At 37.5% G+C, this 24,567-nt stretch overlaps 1 long non-coding RNA gene across 1 annotated transcript in view; it reads left to right on the forward strand.

The window, feature by feature from the left end:
- LOC107000273 (uncharacterized) overlaps positions 1–22,460 on the forward strand; it is a 70,636-nt gene extending 48,176 nt beyond the window's left edge. The window contains exons 4-5 of the long non-coding RNA XR_013398506.1: positions 10,691–10,751; positions 21,411–22,460. This is a non-coding gene — a long non-coding RNA (uncharacterized LOC107000273). The remainder of the gene's footprint in view (positions 1–10,690; positions 10,752–21,410) is intronic.
- The last annotated feature ends 2,107 nt before the right edge of the window (positions 22,461–24,567 follow it).

The following is a 24,567-nucleotide window of genomic DNA, read 5'->3' on the forward strand; positions in this document are numbered from 1 at the left end:
CAGCCAAGATGGACCTACTAATCATGATGTATCAGTCCAAAACAAAACCTATTTCTAGACCTTCTATACTGATCTGTCAGGCCCCAATTTAAGAATGCCCCTCCCCCAAGAATAATTTTTCATAGATAGAAACAGGTCTTGTTTATATTTGTGAATCAATTACAATGTGAGTAATTGTAGAAAAATTGTAGGAAAAAGCCAGTATCTTTTATGCTTTTGTTATTCACTAAATATTCTAGTACAGCACTAGGCATACAGTAAATGATACGATATGAGTGCAGAATAATTCATCCTGATAGACAATCTCTGAAACATTAGGTCATGTACACATCGAAGCTACCTGCCTGGAATGATGAGCTCTGGACAGAAGAGGTCCTAACCAGATATCCATTAGGTCCATCTGGATGTATGTCAGGAGAGTTATTTTAAAAGGCCCCAAATGAAGAGTCTTTACAATAGTAAAGAGTGATTTTCAGGGGACTAGGAATGGGGCTGCCTAGATGGGCTGTTGCGGTGATGACTTTCAAGCACTTTGGGCAGGAGTGAATATGTTGGGCAGAGTTGCATGGTGACAGAATTGACACATATAAGACCAATTCTGGTTGATTTAAATCAAAGGTGAGGAATTTTTATTTGTCCTTGGGTTAATGGGAAAACAATATGGAACATTAAAGAGTAATAGAAAATGTTGACTAGGGCTCTCTTCACAAGATGCTCTTGGGGCCTCCTTAAAAGACTGTGACTGAAGATCAGGAAACCTTCCAAAATTAAGTCTTTTCCAATACTGTCGGTGAGACTGAAGCTGCTTCACACACATACAAAAGTTTGCGTTTATTTGTGGGATACAAACTATATAAACTTACGTTCCTTCGGCACACATATCACTTAATGTTAAAACATTAGAAGCATTCCTATTAAAATCTAGAGCAAGAGAAGTATGGCTGTTATGATCACTACTATTCAACCTTACAATGGAGCTCCTAGATAATGCACTACGATATGGAAAATAAGTAATGACCACTAACAATAAAGAGATACTGTCAGTATCATTTGGATTTATATAAAAACTAAGTAGTTTGTTAGGCAGTCTTCCTTGAATTTTCTATTTGAACTCTTAAGAAAATTCAGCAACATGGCAGATTCTATCTTCCTATCTATCATCTGTCTATACACCAGTGATAGTTATAAAATAAAATTTTCTAATACGAATATAAAAGAAAACCATAACATTTACTGAGGGGTGTAAAAGAAGATTTGATAAAATAAGTATGGTGTATTTATGGTTGAGAAGACTCAATAAATTCTTCATAATTAATCTAAGTTCAGTGCAATCCTAATGAAATTTCTATGGAACCTATCAAATTGATTCCCAAATTATTACAGAATAGAAAATAGATAAGAATAAATCAATTGTTAGAAAAAATGATGGGGACATGTCTTATTAGACATCAAAATATACTAGAAAGCTATAGTGATGAATAGGACAAGAATAGGAAATAAAATAGATTAAAAAAATCAGTAGAAGTCAAAAGAATCTGAAGATAAACCAGAGATAAATGCATATTAGAAATAACATTTTCTATAATTGAAGAAAGAGCTGGAGGCAACTGGGTAGCCAACTGAGAAAAAAACAAGTTAGATCAATATTTAAAACAGTCTACAAAATAAATTCCAGAGAAAGCAAAGATAAAAACATTTATTTTTAAAGGTGAAAAGCATTATTATAAAATAAGAAAATATAGAAAATAATTAGAAATAAATATTGGAGCAGAGAATATTTTAAGTTAGATAAAGAAGTTCATTAATTTGACTCTATAAATTATCTGACAAAAGATATCAAGTTTAAAGGCAATAACCTATGTTGCAACTATTTTCTTCCAATCTAGCAGATTGAAATGTTTAAAGTTTCCATTATCATTAAGGAAAAACGATAAAAAGAGAAAGGAATATGAGCAGGCTATTTACAGAATAAGAAATGCAAATGGCCAATAATATAAAAAAGATGCAAAACTTCACTAATAATCAGAGAAATATAAAATAAACAATAGTGAAATATCAGTTCCCCCCCCCATAAATATGGAAGGTGAGGAGGAAGAAGAAGGAAAACGAAAGATGATGATGATGAAAGGTTCTATTTACTGTTGGTGCTGATACTGATACAGGCTCTTCTGGCAAAAAATTTCAATGTTTACCAAAATTTGGTATGCATAGCCTCTTATTTAGCAATTCTTAATATAAGCATTTTTCCTAAAAAGTCTTTCCATGTGTACAGAAAGAATAATCATTGCAATGTTGCATGTTATAGTGACAAATTGAACACAACAAAATGTCCGTTAGTAAAGTACAGTTAAATGAAGTACACCACATCCACACTATGAAATATTATGCAGTAATGAAAAAGAATGAGATAATCTGTATTCATTAAAATAGAAAGATCTCTAAGACATATTTCATTTGTTAAAAAAAGCAATTTGCAAAACAATATTTGATATAATCCCAATTGTGTAAAACAAGCAAACAAAAATATATAATTCTAAATTTAAACACATATATATGTAAATGTATAGAACAAGATCCAGACATATGTACAGTAAACTGAATAGAGTTCTTATATCTAGAGAAGACTGTGAAATTTGTGTGGCAAAAGGGATCTTTCTTGTAGGATTATTTGTTTGAATTTGTATAAGAATGTACAAATTAGTTGTATCCTTAAAAATAATAAATATATTTGGGAGGCCGAGACGGGTGGATCACGAGGTCAGGAGATCGAGACCATCCTGGCTAACACGATGAAACCCCGTCTCTACTAAAAAAATACAAAAAACTAGCCAGGCGTGGTGGCGGGCACCTGTAGTCCCAGCTACTCGGGAGGCTGAGGCAGGAGAATGGCGTAAACCCAGGAGGCGGAGCTTGCAGTGAGCTGAGATCCGGCCACTGCACTCCAGCCTGGGCGACAGAGCGAGACTCTGTCTCAAAAAAAAAAAAAAAAAAAAAATTATAAATATAACTAAAAAAAGGAAACAAACCAAAATTCAAGCACATAGGATTATGGCTCATGCTTAAAGGAGTCTGATCTAAGTATTTTTTCTTTTTTTTTACATTATGTAATTGTACGTTCCTCCTTTCCAACGGACTTCTTATTTCCCTTTTAGGATTTATCCTTGGAAATGTCAATGCCAGAGACCCATCCGTTAGCTAATTAGGGACATTTCTGAGTATACAATTCTTTTAGGCATAGCAGATGTTACATCTCATGTCCAAACTTTGGCTAATGTGTAGATCATTAACTCAGGTCTGACTCACATTAAATTTTTTGAAGATATGAGGGCCCTTCTTTTAGTTGTTTAATAAAGGCTAAAATTTTCAGCTCCTTAGTGATGTAAATTTATTAGCTTGCATTAGCTTTTCTCTAGATTTTTACATTATCCTGAGTTCTCTACATAATGTTGATCATATCACTGACTACAATCCAGGCTTTAGCCATAAATGGATAAGAATTGGACTTTCAATCATATAATCAAGCAAAAAAAGCTAGAATGGATATACAAATAAAACAATTTTTGCTTAGCATTACATTTTTCTCTGCAAAACAGGGAAGTTGCGAAACATCAATCATGGCACAGTTTTGCTGAAGGGAATGTTATTTTTATAATGATGTCTAATTTTAAACATCTTGTTGGGTCACCTTCCAATTTCCATTTCTATGGACTTCATCAGAACTAGTAAACAGGGCACCAACTATGTCGAGGACTTTGCTTTAGACAAATCTGGGTTTTGACTTTTAAAACAAAGGAAAAGGTCAAGCCAACTTCTTGAATGTGCCATGTTCCTGTGCCTGGCACCGGCTTCCACCAGTTGTCTTGTTCAGCAAATATCGGTGAGCACCTACTAGATCCCAGGCAGAATACCAGGCCCTGGGATTTGGAAATCAGTCCAGCAAAGTCTTCCCCTTGTGCTGCTCACAGCCTTGTAATCACAAAGATCAATTAGAGAGAGGATGACTGGGCTGCCTGGACCACTCTACTCACTCAACCCTTATGTGTCTTAAGGCCTTTGGTGTGGGGCAATGTGCTACCCTGGTGACACAGCAGCATCCTACAAGACTCTCTTGCCCCTGTGGACTTACAGTCTGTAGGGGATGAAAGACGTGATGATGGCAATGGAAATATGGCAACCTAGGAGGGAACTACTAGGCTTAGCAAATCAGTCCCTGAGGTGTCAGAAAAGGCTTCTTTGAGGAAGAGTTTTAAGCTATGTGATGCTTGAAGGATGAGTAAAAGTTTGTAACTAAGGGATGAGGAGTAGAAGAATTATAAATGGGATAAGCCTGTGCAAGATATGGTGATGGGTACCTGGGTCCCAGCCTACAAAGGGCTTACCTTCCTGTCTCTATCTCTTCCTCATCCTGCTTAGAATCCTACTGTATCTCCTCTCCCTTCACCTCAGGCCATGCTCCCTCACCCTCTAGTACAGCAACAGCCCCTGGATGCTCTTCTTGGTCTCCCCATTTCTACTTTGAGTGACTCCATCCTCCTCCCTCACCCTATCACCATCCAAATGACGGCAAAGTAACTGACATCACTGCATTTGGGCAGTTCCTCTTTTTCGGCTGTCCTTTTATGTGTATGAAACCATGGCCTTGTAAAAGTACAGGGTACTTATATTCTTGAGGTTGCCCTGGGATGCTAAATCATCCTAATATCCCCGCTTGCTGTCCTTGTTTTCAGTAATAACGACAGTCAGGAAAACACACCCGCAGTGTACTTTTTTCTTCTGTGGTCTAATAGACAGTTTCCAATTTGCAATTGAATTTGGTATAATCTGCACTTCTTAAGGGCTACACATCACTGGGGAAAGCTTCTGAGTTTATTGTAATAAACTCTCACAGTGAATAGCATTTATTATAAGTTTCCCAGAATCTCTAAATGATGAGCAGACCTCCCAGCTACCTCTGCCACCCTTACTCCCTCCCCTAATTAAAAGCATATAGATGTGTGTATAGATGCTAGGATTTGGCACCTGCTTTATAATTATTCAGGAACATGACTCAGCTATTTTGGAATCCCATGGGGGACAGATTGGAGGGTATGGAGAGTAGAAAATTTGCCCTTGTGAGAGAGAAGAGGGGATGGGAATCTCTGATCTCTCCTTCCTCTGAATACTAGGAACTCACTAGGTAATTGTTTTGTTATTTTTTTTTCTTTTGTGTCTAGTAAACATTAAGCTCTTATAGGCTGGTGGTAGCACTGTGTACTCCCAAGTTGTTCCCAAATCGTATCAAGCATAAAGCCTTGCAAATAGTGTACTAGTGAACAATTGTTGTCCATGATGTTAGGTAAAGAGAAAATTCTTAAGTAAAAGAGATAGAAGAGTATGTGGAAGGGAAAGTCAAGGACTGGCACTGACAACTTAGATCTTCCAAAATGTATCTGGATATTTTTGTTTAAAATAAATAGGCCGGGCATAGTGGCTCACACCTGTAATCCCAGCACTTTGGGAGGCCGAGGCAGGCAGATCACAAGGTCAAGAGGTACAGACCATCCTGGCCAACATGGTGAAACCCCATCTCTACTAAAAATGCAAAAATTAGGTGGGCGTGGTGGTGCATGCCTGTAGTCCCAGCTACTCAGGAGGCTAAGGCAAGAGAATCCTTGAACCCAGGAAGTGGAGGTTGCAGTGAGGAGAGATCGTGCCACTGCACTCCAGCCTGGCGACAGAGTGAGACTCTGTCTCAAAAAAAAAAAAAAAAAAAAAAAAAGTTAATAGTTTTCACCTGTAATTTAACAAAGGGAAAAGGTAAGGAGACATTAAGCTAAATGTTGATGTGGACAAAAGCACTATGGGATAGGCACTCTGACTCCGAGCTGGGACACAAATGGATACTATTTAACTTTACTTTAGGTTCAGTGGGTACATATACAGATTTGTTATATGGGTAAATTGTGTGTCCCTGAGGTTTGGTGTACAAATGATTCTGTAGTGAGCATAATACCCAATGGGTCGATTTTCAACCCCCGCCCCCCTCCCTCTAGAAGTCCCCAGTATCTATTGTTCCTATATTTATGACTGTGTGTACTCAACGTTTAAGCTCCCACTTGTAAGTGAGAACATGCAGTTTTTGCTGTTATGTTCCTGTGTTAGTTTGCTTAGGATAATGCCCTCCAGCTGCATCCATGTGGGTGCAAAGGAAGTAATTTTGTTCTCTTTTATGGCTGCATAGTATTCCATACTGTATATGTATCACATTTCCTTTATCCAGTCCACGGCTGATGGGCACCTACCTAGGTTGATTCCATGTCTTGCTGTTATAACACTGCTTTACGGGAGGGGGAAGTAGAGAATGCCAATTAAATCATATTAAATTGTTTATGTTCTTAGACCTAGGAATTCCATTTCTAAGATTTATGCTCAGGAAATATTTAATGTTAGTAGTGAGAAAGTATGAGCGGTCATAAAATATTATTCTCAGTATTATTTGTAACAGACAATATTAGAAACAACCTAAATGTCCAATTGTGTGGGGATGTTTGAATAAACCAGGAAATATCCACTTGATTATAAATTGTGTAGGAGAGAGGGATTAACAGTGCCCTCGGGGGAGGGATTCCACAACCGCCCATTCTAGATTAGATGGCCTGAGCAGAGTTGCTTTCCTGCTTATGTTTATCTGTAAAACAGGTATAAAAACTGTTGCCCAATAAGGTCCTCATGGTATCTACTGAAGGCTAGCACTGTGGCTGAAATATGGTGGACATTTCATAAATCAGAGCTACTAATATAGAGCTACTAAACATTCATGAAATCTGTGTAAAAACAAGGAGAAAGTCTTACGCTATCTTAAAGTTAAAACAACATAGCATTCCACATTAAAAAATAACAATTTTAAGTAGAAAAAAAGACTTAAGGATATACAGGAAAATTGTTGAGTGAAAACATTATTAATAGAACTAGAGTAATTTGAGTTTGTGTTCTGCATTTTTTCTGACTTTTTTCATAAGTATACGTAATTTTTAAAATATGGTAAAACTTCTTAATTTATGGACAATAATCCATTTCTACATTTTCTTACCCTTGTAACCAGTGATATTTCTAGGCATCTATTAAATTAGCACTACTAGTAGAAAGAAAACACATACAGTGGGGATCTAATACGGGTGGTGGGTATCAATATAAAGGAGGAAGCTGAGGCAAAATTAGTATTGAAAGTTTGTTTGGGTCAAGATTGAAGGTAGCTGTCTAGGACACACTTCCAAGTTGCCAAACGAGAGGTTCAAGTTTTTAAAGAAGTGACAAATCAGGAAAGGGTTAATTACAAAATCCATAAAAGTTGTCCACAAGGTATTATCATTGGTTTACAGAAATAACATTGGTTAGCAATGAACTATACGTTGTTGAACTATAGGGTAAGAGTTATGGGATTCAGTGCATGGCATTTTATGGCTATTTGGCATCAGCTAGTCTAGATCCCGCATAGCAAGTGGCTTCAAGAGGTAACGGTTTTTCACAAGCCAGGAGTGATGTGACTATTATTTTTCATTCCAATGCCTCTCTGGACCTGGTAATTTAAAGAGGCTTATGTTCCTTATATAAAAAGTGTTTTTTCTTTCTCATAGACAAGCACAGAACTGAGAGTTGAGAGACTTGGTACTTTTCCTGCTTTATGACCTTGGGAAAGTGACCTTGTGAAGGTTACTGGCTTTCTCTGACCTCTCTTTCTTTCTAGAAATGAGAATAACAATACTTGAGTGACTGTCTCACAACTATGAGAATATTATGTAAGACTGAAAAAAGACTTTAAAAAAATGGGAAATGCATTACAAATGTTCATTACCTTTCTATTACAGGCTTTATCTCTTCAAAGATTGAATTCTGCCCCTTTTATCACTTGTTCTGTGAAAAAGCCTACTGGGTTGGAAACCAACATTCACTCTTATCCGTATTTCATTTCTTGTCTCTATGCCTTATAAAGAAAATCAATACATGGATCTTACATGGCATTTGTTTTCTTTTTTTCTTCTTTCTCAATGAATTTCAACGAGAAACATCTGCTGTCAGATTAGGAGTGACTAAGCTTGATGTGACTTTCTCAGTTTAGATATTTAGGATCATCAGTTCTTGCTTTTATCACCTTGCTGTCAGTTGGTCTTACAAACCAAAACAAAGGGGCAGAAAGAGGGAAGAATGTCAAATACCCCAACAGCCAAAGGAAGATAGTACTCATGAGCTCAGACCTGCTCAGTCAAGAAACTGCATTGATGATATGGGTAAAGTGGTAAATAGCACATTTAATGATTGTATGGTTATTTTCAGTTGTTAGCCAATCCTTCCATGCTGAAACCTAACAAATAAGAAGTCGAAGTATTGGTCATCTCTGGTACCCAGACATATAGCTTTACCCATAATAAAACATTTATTTTTATTTTTTAAAAGGCTTCTTACTGCCACCTCAATATACCACACTTTTGAAGACCCTGAGTATCACATTTTCATTTTCTTTGCTTGGCATACCTTTCCCCCTTCCTACATCTGCTTACATAAATTCTCACTCTTTATCCAGGTGAATCCATTGATGTTGGTTTCTCCTGAAATCATATCTGAGTTCTTTATGTCTTTGAGTCCTCAAATGATACACAAAGTCTAATCTTTTCTAAATTGTATGCAGTGAGCAAGTCTAACTTTTAAAACAGAAAAATTCATTATATTAAAAAGTAATTGCATATATACATAAATTTAATACTCATATATGAATTATCCCTATGTACTTATGTACATGACATTTTCTCTAAATTATTTAAATTTCTCTAAATTATTACTTAGAAAAGAGGCAGTTATTTCATATTTGAGTCCTTATGAAGTCTCTCATGTTAAGACACCTGTCCTTCTCCCAGTCATTTTATTTTGAATAATAAAGGATTGCTTGGGGGAAGATAGTGGCTTTCAACCTTGGTTGCACAATGGGATCACCCAGAGAACTTAAAAATATTCCAGTGCCTGGACTGTATCCCAGATCATTAAATCAGAATCTCTGGGAGTGTATCCAGGCATCAGTGTTTCTTAAATACACTCTAGGTGATTCCAATATACACCTAGACCTGAGAATCACTGTGTTAACCTGAAACAATCTTAATCAATGCTAGATAATTTCATCTGACAGAAGCAGGAATTAAGTACAGCTTTAGTGAGTATTTCTAGGTGGAAAGACTTCACCACTGCAATGATGAATATTACTGTTAAAAAAATTAAAAGTCATTTTTAAAAGGATACATAGTCACTATAAGCTGCAAGAGTCTCAAATATATATCTACAGGATAAATGAGAAACATATTCTTCTATTATGCTAGTGAGTTCTAGTGGCATGGGATAAAATTTCCAGTGACAGAACTGTGCCTGAAATCAAAAAGTGTTATAGTTGAAACAATTTAGTCAGCCGTGAGTATGGCGTATAAGAAAACTTTGTCAGATGATTCAAAAAGGGAGCCTAGTGATGATTAAGACACGTCAAAGTCCCATATAAAAGGTCTGAATTAAAATTGTTCTGTAAAATTTGAGTGTAGGGAAAGTAATATTTCCAGATCAATATATTAGAGAACATTTAATTTAAATATGTTACAGTTAAATTCAGAAATAAGATATTGATCATTTAAACCACATCTCTAAAGCATTTATAGATCAAAATTGAACACAAACATTAAAGTCAGTGGGAAAATACCTTGTATTTGGGGGCCCCCTTGTTACATTTATGTTATTTTTCTTCTTTCACTTGCTAAAATTAAGCTCTTTAACGACAGAGGCTATCTCTTATTGACTTGTTTTTAAAACATAACTCAAATGTAGATTCAGGTTTTGTGGGATCAGAAGCATGTACAATTTGGGAAGTCCATTTTATACAGAAGAATATAGAATGACCATAGGACATTATTAGGGCCCTTCCCAATGCCATGAAGTGCAGGACTCTGAGGCTTAAGCCTTGCGACTTTCATGGGAAATTCACTTCCACACACACTCTAGTGCCTAGCACCGGTGGCTGGATAAGACGCTGATATATCTTAAGTTGCATTGCTTTCCTTAAATAGCCTGAAAAATCCTAAAATGATTTGGAGCATCCTTGATTGATCTCAGCTTTCTAAGAAAGCAGGGACAATTTCCTGTTTTGGAATAGAATGGTCAGCTGGCACAACGCAGGTAGAGCATAAGAAGGCAAAGATGTGTTCAGTGTAATTACTGAAAATTGAGCTAGGGCAAATGAAAACCCCACATCTGAGAGACAGATGTGGCTAATCACGTTTGGGCCATGGAGCTCCTGAAATGGAGGTGGGGAGGTATGAAGCATCTGGTGGTATACAAATAGTGTGGTCTAGCAGAGATTTTTCCTGTTCAGAGATTCCTATTTCCTGTAGAGTGAAAAGGACCTATTTAAAAACAGTTTCAGACTCTTACTGTTTGGACCACTGACTTCCACGTGGGCTCTTAGCAGGCAGGGGCATCTGCTCATTCAGCTTGGCATCCCCAGCACATGTCTCTCACTGCCTAGCTGGCATCAAAATGCTTACTGAATTTGTCTAGAAACTTTAATGTAGTCAGTGATGATAGCATCAGTATGGATGATCAGCTTCTGCATTTCAACAGAAATGCAGAAATTAATTTCAATGAAATTAATAGTTTGGTATTCATTTTCTTATTCTCTCTTCAGCCCAGAATTCCACTGAGGAAGCTGTTGTGGCAGGGAGATAGCCTGCAACTCAGGTGCCCAGGTAAGATTCTAGCCAGATTCTAAACTCAGAAATATTCAGTCCTCCTACATTTTGGGGGAAGAATTGGCTGAAACTTCAAGAAAATTCTTTAATTTGACGATTTGACACTTGGAGTCTCTTGGTTTGGGGTACAGCTTGAAATATCTGACTCAATGAACTGGAAGCCTAATAAAAGGAAAATGTACCATTCTTCTATACATATTAGAAGTTCACCCAAAGTTAGTACCTGAAGCCACTTAAAGGTGACTAAGGATTCACTTTGAAGATGAAAGCGACTGAAATGATGAGCTGGTGCGGACCCATGCGATCCTGGAAAAAGGAAATGGGGCAGCTGAGAAGCAGCAGCCCTGGAAGAAAGAAAGATCAAAACACACTTCATGGAGAGCAGCAGGAAACACTGATAACATCAGATCATAGGAGACCTCCTGACATTTCCCAGCGGCCCTAAAGCCAATACATAGCATCCTCTTGGAAGCAAGCCTTTTGAGAACATCAGAATGAAAAGAACACAAGAACACGAGTGTTCTCTATGCTGAGGACACAGAAAGGTTTTAGGGAGAGCCAGGATATAGCATTTAAACTAAGATGGCCATTCTGGTGTATATACAGAGAGCAATGGCAGCTTAGGTTGGGGGTAGCAGGTGGGGCATGGGATGAGATTTGGGTTCTACTTCAGTTCTGGGTGCTATGAAGTCTTAGAATGATTTCTTTTTAAATAACTCTCTAGCAAGGACTGTTTTGTGGGGAACTTCCATGGTCTCCTCCTTGGAGGTGAAGTAAAAAAGAAAAAGTCAAGTCCTAGAGAATTCACATATATCTAACTCATCTGATCCACTGGGGAACCCTTGATCAATTCTGTAATCTTGCTGCCATAGAACTTCAATGACAGTGTCAGCTGCTTCAAAACCCTTAGTGACATTTCCTGGAACACAGATTTCATTCTGTGTTCAGCTTTCACTTGACACATTTCAGGCCTGATGATTTTAAATGAGGGAGAAAAAAAAGAACATGTTGTTAAATATTACTGCAAAATTTTACCTTGCTTAATGGCCAATAAAATAATACAGTGTGTTCAGGTGGCTCAGCCTTCCGGTTTGACCATCTGGCCTGATGAATATGCCCAATTTCTCTTATCTTTTGCTGGCTTTCCCTCCATTGCCTACCGAGGAGTACTTGCTTCTCAGCATAATTGGCTCCTGCCTGAGCCCTTCTTAAAGGGCATGCATGTCCTGACATAGATCTAACAATACTTTAATAAAGTTTAAATAGATAGAGTTTAATAGAGTTTAATAAAGAAAACCCACAATAGAAGAAATTCCAGTCAGTCAAGAGTGTCAGCCTTCCTTGCATGGCTTAAAAATACACCTCAAGAACATTGGTATTTCTTATTCAAACGAAATGCTCAAAGGGAATAGCCACTCATTCCTTCTCCTATAACGTTCTGGATTTAGCATTTAGGAAGGAGCATGGACCTTTCAAAAAAGAGAGGCCTGAGCTATTAAAAAGGAAAAATACGATTAAAAATCGAGAAAAAGTTGCAGAAATGGTAAGTCTGGCCTGCTTAGACTGATGGAATCTTAGAATTTCCACAGGAGGCTGACAACTGAAAAGACAATGAGTCACACTATCTAGAACATTTCTAGACCATCTTGCCCCACAGGACGAGGCAAACAAATATAGAAACATAGTCACCTTGTGAGTTCAAGCCAAAAATACTCCCCAATTTTCCTTTTCTTTCTCATGATAAAAACACTTCCCCATTTAATTTTATGACGTTTTAGAGTTTATACAAAAACAATCTGAAGTAGATAGCATATGCATAACAATTTTTTATCTTCACTTGGCTATGGTACAGTAGTTGTTACAAAACTGTTTTCTGGCATTGAATAACAGGCGGGGAAGACCACAATAGCTAAGATCAGGGAAACTCACAAGGAGAGTACCAAGATTTTCTGCCTGGGTACAAGTTTTTGACGTCAACCTAGTGAGCTGGGGTCCAGGCAGAGTGCAGGTGTCCCACCGAGCAAAAAAGGCAGAGGTCAGAATTCAGGGCAATTAAAAGAGCTGGATTCTCTATGGTAAGGCATCAGAGGCAGAAAGCCGAACATGGGCTGTATGAGAGTTCGTTGGTGTTATTGGTTGAGGGTTAGGCTTTGCAGATTACATGGAAAAGCTTATGAGAAAGTGGCCATTAATAGTATTGAGAATGCAAAAGAGTTTCTAGATACAAATCAGTGCTGAGGGGCACTGGTGGTCCAGTCCAGCTAAAGTGGAGAGAGCTCATTAACACTGCAGCATCTAGTTAAGAAATCAGAAAGTACTTACTTTAAAAGAAAGCACCACACTTTTAGAGAACGGCCTGTTCTAGACCCGCCCAGAGTCAAAAACAAAAAGACTGAAGCAAAATTAACAGAGCATCAGGAACTTCTGAGATAATATGGGGAACCCTATCAAACATGTAATTAGAGGCTCAGAAAGAGAAAAGAGCAAGAAAGCAGCAGAAAAAATATTTGGAAATTAATGGTCAAATATTTCCTATATTTGATAATAAACACTGACTTATAGATGCAAGAGCTCTGTGAATCCACAACAGGATAAATACAAAGAAAACCACACCTAGGCAAATCAGACTCAAACAGCTGAAATTCAAAATTAAACAAAATATCTTGAAGGTGGACAAAGCACAGTACATACAGGGAAACTAAGGATGATAGTTTCCATTGGAACTAAGGAGAAATATGAGAAAGTATCCTTTATAAATGTAAAATGAAAGCTGAAAAATTCATTACCATAAGACCTGAATTATAACAAAGGCTAAATGTTACTCTTCAGGCTGAAAGGATCTGATACCAGATGGAAACTTGGCTATGTGGGAAGGAAAAAAGAACACTGGAAGTGGCAAATAATTAGATAAATATATGACAGTTTTTTCCTCATATTGTTCTGAAAAGACATCTGACTTTTTTAAGGAAAAATTATAACGCTGTAATGTGATGCTCACAACATATTTATAAATAAAATAAATATATAACAAAAATAGTACAAATGATGTGGGGTTGGGTAAGTATAATTACATTACTTTGCAGTGTGAAATGGGAATTGAGAAGAAGAAAATAAAAACCATCAAGGTTCAAAGTCTGAAGAGGTACAATATCTATTTCTAAATAACATTGGTGTATCAAGTTTGTATATTTTTAAACCAAAAGTATTCAATAAAGATAATATAACTAACAATAAGGGCTATTAAATGGTTCCTTAAAATATTTGATTAAGAAAAAAGGGCAGAAGAGAGCTAAAACATTGGACAATTACAAAATAAATAGCAAAGTAGTAAACTTCAATAGAACCATATCAATGTAATGTTAATGTACTAACCAAAGATTCTAGTTAAAATGCAGAGATTGGTAGGCTAAGTTGAAAAGCAGGTTTCAACTATATGCTATACATTAGGAACATATTTTAAATATAAATAAACAAAAAAATGTTGAAATATGAAGAACAAAAAAAGCCATACCTGGCCAAAAGCAAACATAAGGAAGTAAGTATGGCGATATTACAATCTAAATATATAACCATAAAGACACTAAGTATTGCAATAAAATGGATAAAGATGGACATTTCATAACAATAAAAGGTACAATTCACGAGGAAGACATAATTTTTAAATATATATACAACTAATAACAAAGCAGCAAATTTCACAAAGTTGGAAATCAATAGAAATATAAACCAATGCAACATTATAGTTGGAGATTTTAACATTACTTCTCTTAGGAGTGTAGGTATGCTTGACATAACTAGTAGGGTAAAAAATGTTGATAAAGGTATAAAAATAAATTTGAATAATACTGTAAACCAGCTTGACCCCCTTGAGAGATTTACAGAACACGATACTCAACAACTGTAGAAAATGCATTATTTACAAATGCACATGCAATGTTCACAATTTTATTTGACAAAACAATAAGCCTCAGTGATTTTTAAAAGATAGAAATCTCATAAAATATGTTCTCTGATCACACAAGAATTAAATTAGTAATTTATAACAATACAATATCTAGAAAAATCCTTAAATATTTGTAAATTAAACAACCCACTTCAAAATGACCCTGGTGAAGCAGTTGCAAGAGAAAGCAGAAAATAACTATAGTCAGCTGGGCGCAGTGGCTCATGCCTGTAATCCCAGCACTTTGCGAGGCCGAGGCAGGCAGATCATTTGAGGTCAGGGATTCAAGAACAGCTTGGCCAACATGGTTAAACCCTGTCTCTACTGAAAAAAAGAAAAAAAAAAAAAAAAACAACTACAAAAATTAGCCGGGTGTGGTGGGTGGTGGCAGGCACCTATAACCCCAGCTACTCAGGAGGCTGAGGCAGGATAATTGCTTGAATCCGAGAGGTGGAGGCTGCAGTGAGCCAAGATCACACCACTGCACTCCAGTCTGGGCAACACAGCAAGACTCCGTCTCAAAAAACAAACAAAGAAACAAAAACTATAGTCAATAATAACTGTGTATTTTAAAATAGCTTAGAGTGTAATTGGATTATTTGTAAGTCAAATGATAAGTGCTTCAGGGGATGGATTTAGAAAAGGAAAGAAAACATTTTAAATTGAATAATAATGAAAATATATCCAAAGGTCAAAATCAACTTGATTTAGGTCATCTGTGAAAAATTTACAGCTAACACCTACAAAAATGGTAAAATATTGAATGTCTTCTCTTTAAGTTTAGAAATAAGGCAAGGATGTTCACTTCTATCCAACATTGTACTAGAGATCTTAGCCAGTTGAATAGTCAAGGAAAAAAATGCAAAAGAGTAGAAAGAAAGAAAATTGCCTTTTTGGCATACAATATAAATGTCTATTTAGAAAATCCTACAGAATCTTACAAAATAGTATGTGAATGAATGAGTGAATGTAGTAAAATCACAGGATTCAAGGTCAAAATACAAAAATCAACTTCATTTCTACATATATTGATAATAAATACTTAGAAAATAAATTTTAAAAATTATATTTACAATGCCATAAAATCCAATTATGTACAAAAACTCCACATTCAAAAACTGCAAAACACTGTAGAGAGAAATTAAAGAAGATTTAAATAATGAAGAATTATATCATATTCATGCATTGGATGTTACAATACTGTTTGTTAAGTGTCAGTTCTTCACAAATTGATGTATAGATTCAACAAAATCACATTCATAATTCTATAGTCTCTTTAAAAAAGTCAACAAGCTGATTCTAAAAATTATTTGGCAACATACAACAGATCTAGAGTAGCCAAAATGATTTTGAGAAAAAAAAGAGTTGGAGTTCGTACATTTCCTGATGTTAAGACTGTGTACTGTAGATACACATCTACAGAAATCAAGGCAGTGTGATTCTGGTAAATATACACATTTAGATGAATGGAACATAATGGAGATTCCAGAAATATACCACACATATGGTCAATTGATTTTCAACAAAGGCACTAACATAATTCTATATAGAAATAAAAATGTTTTATTCCTATCGGGGGAAAAATAAATTTTAACCACTCCCTCACACTTTATAAAGAAAAGATAATTCAAAATAGAACATGAATGCAAATATAAAAAAACTAAACAAAATAGATGAAGTTAAAAAAATCATGATGAATCAAGAAAGATACAGGAGAGTACATATATTACTTTATATAAAGTGAATGAAAGGCAAAATAATGGGCAAAACAGTGGTGATGTAACTCAGAACAGGAGTTTCCTATGGGAGTGGACATGGCTGGAGAGGAACCCCAAGGAACTTTCTGAAATAATGGTAATGTTTTATATCCTAATTGTGATGGTAGTTGCATAGATTTACATATTGGTCAAAGCTCACTGAATTGCATATTTCAAATGTGGGCTTTTTAGTGTTTGTAAATTATACCTCAATAAAGTTGATTTTTAAAAAGCTGATTTAGAAAGTTCCCTGTTAGGCTGGGTGTGGTGGCTCACGCTTGTGATCCCAGCAGTTTGGGAGGCCAAGGCGGGCAGATCACCTGAGGTCAGGAGTTCGAGACCAGCCTGGCCAATGCGGAGAACCCTGTCTCTAAAATTACAAAAGTAGACAGGTGTGGTGGAGCATGCCTGTAATCCCAGCTACTTTGGAGGCTGAGGCAGGAGAATCGCTTGAACCTGGGAGGCGGAGGTTGCAGTGAGCCAAGATCATAGCATTGCGAAACTCTGTCTCAAAAAAGGAAAGACAGTTCCCTGTTGAAGAAAGTATATCTTCCTTCCACAGATTTTTTTCCTTTTTTTTTTTTTTTTTTTTTTGAGGCTTCTAAGTCCATCCTGCATTGACACCAGAATTTATAAGAGCAATGATCTTAATTCTGTATTTGGTATAGTTTCCTGACACACTGTCAATGACTATTTAACAAGACAGCTAGAGAGATATTTTGTTTTATAATGGCTTCTTTTAGTATTATTTTCTTTTATAATGTTAGAAAAACAGAACATGATAAAGAAACCAGTGGCATTGAGTTTATTTGCTATAAATTATTGATAAGCATTTACATTGTTAAGCTGTGAAATGGAGTTCAATATTTTTTATTAGATGTTTTCCATAGCTCCATTTTGGTGAAAATATAAAGGAGAGAGAAATATGGTTTAGAAAGCCCAATAAAAATGTAATCACGTGTATAGTTGCCCCTATAACAGCTGGCCATCCTAAGCTGGGTTGAGATCCCAAGAAGCTGTGGAAGCAAAATGCATTCCAATTGGTGAAGTGATGTATAACAGTGAGAAGATAGGTTGGGGGCTGCTTGAGGGAATTATTGAATCCTGATAATGCCAATATCACCCCCTTTCTTCGCTGACTTTAACTTTACCACTTACATATGGTTTACAAATGATTAAAATTAAGCTGGATATGGGATCATGGTGGCTGGAATTGTACTGTGTTCAGTCGCTGGCTGTTTGCACCTGAATGTCAATTCAATTCCCTCTAAGGCTTAGGGAGAAGTGGATTTAGTCACAAACTCATCATCTTGGATGCAGACAATGGCAAATGACAGTAACAAATAACCAATAAAAGTTCAGTTCAAAAGGTTTCCATTAGCAGAAGAATTGGGAGGAAAAGCATGGGTTGTTTTTCGTTTATTTGAACTGTGCCCAGGTCTCTAAGTACAAGGTAACACAGAGTTCCATCATTGTAAATGACTGATGGTGGCTGAATCTTCAAAAACCACATATTCAGGTTGGCTTCAGTAAGGGGGAAGGTCAGGTGATTATCTTGGAAATTATTTGGCTCATCTCAAACTCTGAAGCCTGAAAAGCAGGCCTGGATTGCTTTAGGAGAGTGGCTTGCAGCTAAGATTTTTCTGGCAAGCAGAAATGTAGTTTTGACTAAACTGTTCAGATGAAGGAAGATGGAAGCTTTCAGAGTTTGTAATGAATAATTCTTCAAAGGCACATGCTTGCCCCTCAGTGGGGCAGGAACAGTTTCATAGCTGTTTCTTGGTTCATTCTGAGTGGGATCAGGGTTGGATGTGTGGGCATGGGAAACGGGGTGGGGATGTGACCTGGGCTTTGTCTTGGAGCTCATTTCTCTGCAGTAATGTGTTTTGGATTAGATTCCTAGGAATATATTATGATTCTCAGAATACATGTGTTCTGAAAGAAAGGACGGTGAATAAATATGAGAAATGTAACATATGCTTCTTCCTTTTGGCATCTCATAAAATAAATTGGCACCACCACACTCTTTCAGAAATCCTGCTGTAAAGAAATCTGTTCCCTTACCTCTTGCCACTATCCTTGAAGCCCTTGATATCTGCAATGATCTTTCATTTAACTCCCGGACTTCTTATTTACTTGACCTCCTCATAGCTAGTGATCTTTCTCTACCCCACCTCCTTTTTCCCATGTTTGAACTTTTGATCTCTCGATGTCAAGCATGTCACTATCTGACCACCACCTGTGACTTTTCCAGCTCGTCTACCTCATAATATGAGCTCCAAAAATTACAAATGAGGCTGTGTCTTTAGGGGATAAATGCGGGCTTTGGCCCTGGACTACCAGGCTTCAAATCCCAGCATTAAACAGCTATGGGACTGTGCACAAGTTCCTTAACTTCTGTGCTTTCAGTTCATTTCCCTTTAAGAGGCAAATAATAACAATAATGAGAACTATCTCTTAGGGTTGCTATAACAATTTGATAATATATATAAAATGTTCCAAACAGTGCTAAGCACATGGCATTTGCTCAGTGAATGTGGAGGCCTCATCGAGCTCTCCAACCCCTTTAGTTAACTTCTCACTCTCCATTACCTCCCTCCTTCATGTCCTTACTTTCCTCCTTGACTGTCGTAAATTCCATCATATGTTCCTTCCAGGCATCTTAGCTCCCGCATTCTATTCCATATCTATATATATACACACACACACACACACACACACATATATATACACACACACACATATACACACATACATATATACATACATACGTGTGTGTGTGTGTGTGTGTGTGTAGCAAAGCACCCAACTAATTAGAGACAATTACTGATTTCTTTATGCCTTCACCTGAGCAAATGGATGCTGCTGGGGAGAACCACCAAGAGTCCTGACTTCTCAATTGCAATTCCTCACCCAGCATCTCTAATGGAGCCTTAATACCACTTGGAAATCCAACAACACTTTCCCACTTTTCAACAAATGATCTACTTTACACATCATTCTTCCTCTTCCCATTTTCCATGCCACTGTGGACTATTCTTCAGCTAAGGATCTTTTCTCATGGGTCATTGAGAAAGCATAATTGACCTGAAGGAACTGCATGATTTTATCCACTACCAAATCCACCTCTGTGGGTTTAGATTACCTGCCTCTGTGCTCATCTCTCTTTACTGTTCCCAAAGATCACAGGCCAGCATGTGCACTTGGGCTTCATCAGGTCCCCTCTGGGTCCCCTAGGAACCTGGAGACATACCTATTTTCCATCTTTCCTGTATCATCAATTTCTTCCTCTCTCAGATCATTGTCATCATGGAAATGATCTAGTGTTTCTTCTTTAACAACAATTTAAAAGCTTTCTTTGACCTGCATTCCCCTCTAGCTGCTGTCCTATTTCTCTGCTCCCCTTCACTGTACGCCTGTTTTGTAACATCTATAATGAAAAAATTTCAAACACACGCAAACATAGAATTATATAATGATCCCCCATATACTCATCATATGGACCATGTTAACTTTAGGTCGTATTTTCTTCATTACTTTTTCAGTTTTTGCTGTAGCATTTTAAACTAAATATCAGATCTAATGACATTTTACTCCTATTTCAGTTTCTTTCTTAAAAATAAGTGCATTTTCTTGCATAATCATAACATTATCACATCTAATACAATTAACAAACATTCCTTAATATCCTCTAATATCCAACTTAGCTTCACATTTCCTCAATTATCCTCAAAATGTCTTCTTATTTTGGTAGTTGAACAACAAGCCAAATAAGGTTCATACGTTGCATTTCATCATCTCTTAAATCTCTTTTAATCTAGAACATACTTTTTTCTATGCCATGGACTTGTTAAAGATATACTTAAGTTGTTTGCTTGTAAAATGCCCCACACAGTGTAATTCCTAGCAGAGCTCCACTCCCTCATCTGCTCTTCTCCCTTGGCTGGGTTTCCTGCTCCAACACCCCATAAGGAAAACTCTGCCATTTCTGCATTAACACATCCAGCAGGCATGTCTATTTTCTTGCTTGACTTCATCTCTCAGCCATCATTTGACAAGTCATGACTCTGCTTCTTGAAACCCTCTCTTCTCTTGATTTCTGAGATCTATGCTCTCCTACATTTCCTCCCACCTCAAAGGTAGCTCCTTTGTAGTCCTTTTCTGCCCTTTCTTACCATGACTCACCCCTACATAGTGGCCTGCCTGAGGGCTTCATCCTAGGCCTTCCCTTTTCTCTCTGGCCTCTCTGCTGAGTGCATCTCATCCAGGCCCATTACTTTAAATACCACCTATCCATAGTTAACTCACAAATGCAGGTCTCTAGCCCAGATTTCTTCCAAAATTCACAAGTAAAATTTCCAATCTCTTACCTGAATTTCTGTTTAAATATAGAATGGGCATATCAATTTTAACTTACCAAAAGTAAACACAGGCCGGGCACGGTGGCTCATGCCTATAAGCCCAACACTTTGGGAGGCCGAGGCAGGCAGATCACTTGAGCTCACAAGTTGGAGACCAGTCTGGACAACAAGGTGAAAACCCGTCTCTACAAAAATATAAAACTTAACTGGGTGTGATGGTGCAAGCCTGTAGTCCCAGCTACTCAGGAGGCTGGGGTGGGAGAATTGCTTAAACCCAGGGGGGCAGAGGTTGCAGCGAGCCAAGATTATGCCACTGCACTCTGGCCTGGGCAACAGAGCAAGACTCTGTCTCAAGAAAAAACAAAACCAAACCAAACACAACATGTTCCAATGTCCTCTCCTCATACATTCTCCCTTTACCCAAATCTTTTAAATTTTATAAATGGTACCACAAAACACCTAGTTTCTTAAGCCAAAAATGTAGAAATAATTTTTGTTTCCTCTTTTCTCCAACTTTTAATTTTTTAGCAAAATGTATTGACTCTGTCTCCAAGACATACCCCAACCCTATACCCTATCTTTCATATCTCCACAGGTACCACCTGAGCCCAAGGCACCATCATCCATCTCTAGATTCTGCACCCCAACTGGTCTTCCTGGTTCTACATTCGCCCCTATTCATTTTCCCCACAGCAGCCAGGGTGATCATTTTGAGAATGTAAATGAGAACATGTTACTTCCCTGCTTAAAACACCCCATGACTCCTCCACCAAACCCATCATAAATCCATATTTCTTTCTTCCTCTGACCACCTCTGTGTCCTGATGTCCTATCCTTCTCCTTGCATTTCTCCCTAGTCACAGTGAGCAGGAACCAGAATGTTGCTGATGAAGAACATTAGCCTCGCTGGCAAGGCTGATGAGAACCTTATAAGCCCATTACAACACCTCAGCCAAGTCATTTCTGACAACGCTCCTTAAACTGACAGACATGCCTATCCAGGCAGAGGCGCAGATGGTGACCTTCAGGCCTTCCCAGTAGCATGTTTTTTCCTGCATTGCTATCCTCTCTTAAAAATGTTACCTTGGCTGGGCGAGGAGCTCACGCCTGTAATCCCAGCACTTTGGGAGGCTGAGGTGGGCAGATCACAAGGTCAGGAGATCGAGACCATCCTGGCTAACATGGTGAAACCCCATCTCTACTAAAAATACAAAAAAATTAGCCTGGTGTGGTGGCAGGCGCCTGTAGTCCCAGCTACTTGGGAGACTGAGGCAGGAGAATGGCATGAACCCGGGAGGCAGAGCTTGCAGTGAACCAAGATTTCACCACTGCACCCCGAGCCTGGCCAACGGAGTGAAACTCCTCCTCAAAAAAAAAAAAAAAAAAAAAAAGTTACCTTACACATTAACAAAAAACAATGTTCTCATTGTTCTCTCTTGGCACCCAGTTCTGTTCTTCTTTACCGAAATTTCCAGAGTTTATAATTACGTAGTCAATGCATGTGTTTCTGTGTGCATATGTGCACTGCCTGTCTTTTCCATTAGTCTGTAAGCTCTAGGAGGAAAGGCTTCACGTTACTTTTGAAGGCCTCTGTATATGTAGTATGTAGCACAGTACCTGATAAATAAATATTTGCTGAATGAATAAATGCATAAATGTAGTCCTGGGTGACTCAATTAGTATCTTCGCTCTCACTGGGAATCTTGCTTGCACTTGTGCATTCAGTAGAAGGAGATGAAGACAAAGGGATGCTATGTGTGAGTGACATAGGAGGGTCAGTGAAGATCATTCTGGAGGAGAATTTGAGAAAACCCCTGCTCCTCTGCTTTCCCTAAGAACAAAATAAGATGTTTCACAAGAGACTGGGATGGTCTCTAATTCCTAACGGTCATAAATGGCTAATTGCCAAGAGTTTGTTTTTTCTGTTGTTTAAACAGACCTCAGGTGCACACAATTAAATTAATTAGAATCTGTGACTCATGACACACTTTCATCATTGGCTAATGTCTGGCCTACTTTTTATTATTTAGTTGATTTAAAAAATTTTAATAAGCATGCACAAATCTACCACCAAAAACAAAAGCTAGAATCTTTCAATAACCTACATCTAACCATATGATATTTCCCAGCAGCACATCTCCTGCTTTCTTCAATCCAAATTTTGTGTACATCATTCTTTTCCCTTCCTTTTTATATTGTTCTATTAAATATTCATGCATGCCTAAACACATACCTTTTATTTAGAATGTTTTTAAGTTTAAATAATGTCATGCTGTATGTAATCCTTTGAGAGTTATTTTTTGTTATTATATTCCTATGATTCATTCAGACCACTGCATGCAACTGTAACTCAATTATTTTCACTTCCGTATTATACATTTCATTGTGTGACTCTAGGCCACTTATTCAGGCACTCTCCCATGGATGAGCATTTGGGCCAATATCACCCTCACACAGCTACCATTCTGAGGTTGTCCTTCACCTCTGGAATTCAGCTAAACCAATGTCTTGTGTGTGTTCATGTAGTGAGAAATGTACTAGGAATATGGGAGATGTCAAGATGAGTCAGATATGTGTCTGTCCTTGGCAGGTTCACTGTCTGGAGACGGTGACACAGATGGAACCATACCCACAGAGGGCAGAATTTGCTAAATGCTGCAAATGTGCCATGTAGTGGGGTAGAACAGGGGAGGATAGGAGAGACTCCACATACATTTCTAAGAGGTGTGAATGTTATGATGTGGGCATGCCACTTTGATAACCTTTGAGTATTCAAACATTGGAGGAGCATTGAAGACAGAAAATATTTTGAGTGGGGAGAATATGAGAAGTTCAAGGGTAGGAGAAGACACAGATAATATGGAAGATAGCGATATCTTGAAGTAGATGAAGCCTGAGTTACCTGACAGAGAAGGGGCACATTTTTTGAAAAGTTCAAAAAGGAGGAAGGGAGGTAGAACCCTGGCTCTGGAAGCTTTGAAGCCTGGGAGGAGAGATGAAGCGTTTATTCCATCTGCACTCGAAAGTCACTGGAGAAGACAGTGTCAACAATTTTGGTGGCTCTGAGGGTGAGCAGGTGGGTTCTGATGGGCTTGGGTCCTCTTTTGGACCTTTTGCAGGCACACTGAGAAGGGTGTATCTGCTAGTCTGGAAGATCCTACAGACACCCTTTTGCCTTCAGTTTATTCACCCAACATCTTCCTTGATATTCTCTACAGAACTTGCGGGCCTGTCTCTTACAGTTAAGAGGTCAGAGACACTGTCTCTGAAGACAATCTTTGAAGATGGAGACACTGATTTTTGAATGTTCTATGTTGGGTCTAACACAAAGTCTTTGCTCTAAAAATATTGCCTGTCTTAGCACTTTTCTTATGATTTTTTTCTTTCTAAAAAGAAGTGCTAAGGCGGAAGGAGAATTTTTTGGTTATTTTAAAGATTTCTCTTCAGGAAGAAGATGACTTCCGCATGTATGTCACATTTTGATGAACAGAAAAATAACTAAGAGGACATAATAATAAATAAATAATAAAAATAATAAGAGGTTTAACCTCTTGTCACTTGCTTGACAAACAAATACATGCACATTCACATTGAACTACCCATTGGGGTCAGAAGAGGAGATGCTGCCAAATTGTTTTATTTCAGAGACATTCGTTTATCATGAGAGGAGAAAGATGTAATCCCTTTTCTCTAAGTGGCTCTTTACATAAATCACTTGGAATCATTTTGAAACAAACTATACCATGTTTGTT

This window comes from Macaca mulatta, chromosome 9 (genome assembly GCF_049350105.2).
Source record: "Macaca mulatta isolate MMU2019108-1 chromosome 9, T2T-MMU8v2.0, whole genome shotgun sequence".
Classification (NCBI taxonomy): domain Eukaryota; kingdom Metazoa; phylum Chordata; class Mammalia; order Primates; family Cercopithecidae; genus Macaca; species Macaca mulatta.